General features: G+C 41.5%; 1 pseudogene; it reads left to right on the plus strand.

Moving 5' to 3' along the window:
- The first annotated feature begins 1,294 nt into the window (after nt 1-1,294).
- On the plus strand, nt 1,295-1,412 carry LOC126472082 (5S ribosomal RNA; annotated as a pseudogene).
- The last annotated feature ends 288 nt before the right edge of the window (nt 1,413-1,700 follow it).

Consider the following 1,700-nt stretch of genomic DNA (forward strand, 5'->3'; position numbering starts at 1 on the left):
ATCAGTTAGTCATCCAGACTGTTGCCCCTGGAACTACTGAAAAGGCTGCTGCCCCTCTTCAGGAACCATAAGTTTGTCTGGCCTCTCAACAGATACCCCTCCGTTGTGGTTGCACCTACGGTACGGCTATCTGTATCGCTGAGGCACGCAAGCCTCTACACCAACGGCAAGGTCTATGGCTCATGCGTGGAGGAAATCCACGATACGAAATCCATAATCAAGAAAGTCATTTAAAAAAAGTTCCATTCAAAATAAGCGAAGCACGAGTTCTCGTATAACAGACGGCTATAAAAAATCGTTTTGTGTGCAAAGTAAAAAACACATAATATGGATCTGCAATCTTGGTTGAAGTGCTGAAAAAATTGTGTCACGAACTTCAGAGAAACGGGTTGCGCTGCATTCTTAAATTTAGAAAATAAAATCAGTGCGAAGAACTACTAAAGTATGTCGACAACTGCCCGGACGAAGCAGATGTGTTTTATACAGAAGCTCTTCAGGATCGCAGTAACACTAACAACAATGAAGCTGAATATGATGGTAAATGAATTGCTTAGAATTATTATGTAAGATAACTTGAAGTTATCACAAATGACAAACTGTTGGTCATTTTAAAGGAGAGTGGTTCTGCAGTTGTCCAGTTTCGGAAAAGGCCCCTGCCGTTTGAATGTACACTTCGTTATAATATCTATATCAAAATATTATTTGGAAGACATATGTGTTTTTAAATTTCTAGTTCATGCATTACTAAAGTTGTTCCAAAAAAGGGTTTTCCTACAACTTTTACTTTTTGTAAATGTTTAGATTTACCAAAACGGTCCTCAGTTCGCTTGTAGGAAAAGGAAGAGAATGATAAATAATATGAGAACAAGGATTTGGGGAAAATGAATGAAAGGGGAAGCCTACTGATATAATTTCGCACGTAGCATAATTTGATCATCGAAACAGTTGATATAAGAATCAAGAAAGAAGATTATATTCGTGGAAGAGATGTGGAGATACCATCAGTTTTCTGATAATTTATATGATGGAAAGAAAAATTTCGAAACCAGATCTTAAAGTGCAAAATGTTTGAAGGGTCGGATATGAACTCTTACCATAATTTATTGGATATGAATTGCCGCAACTGCAGAACTGTAGAGCAGATGGGACACAGGTAGGCTGATAGAACCAGAAGTTGATCAGAGCTTCGTACGGAGCGTTACTCAATGTTTGACGGAAACTGGGGAAAAAATTACAATACAAGTGGCATAGGAAGTTTAGAGAGATGAAATAGTCAAGGCGGCAAAGTATCAAGGCCAACGGCCTTGCCGCAGTGGTAACACCGGTTCCCACCAGATCACCGAAGTTAAGCGCTGTCGGACTGGGCTAGCACTTGCATGGGTGACCATCCGGTGTGGCGAGCGCTGATGGCAAGCGGGGTGCACTCAGCCCTTGTCAGGCAAACAGAGGAGCTACTTGATTAAGAATTAGCGGCTCCGGTCTCCTAAATTGATATACGGCCGGAAGAGTGGTGTGCTGACCACATGACCCTCCATATCAGCATCCAGTGACGCCTGTGGGCTGAAGATGACACGGCTGCCGGTCGGTCCCGTTGGGCCTTCAGCGTCTGTTCGGGCAGAGTTTAGTTTAGTTTAGTTTTTAGCAAATACTTAATTCAACTGATGAAAGGAGAAAATACAAAAACTACAGTACATGAATCA

The sequence above is a fragment of the Schistocerca serialis genome, chromosome 3 (genome assembly GCF_023864345.2).
Source record: "Schistocerca serialis cubense isolate TAMUIC-IGC-003099 chromosome 3, iqSchSeri2.2, whole genome shotgun sequence".
NCBI lineage: Eukaryota > Metazoa > Arthropoda > Insecta > Orthoptera > Acrididae > Schistocerca > Schistocerca serialis.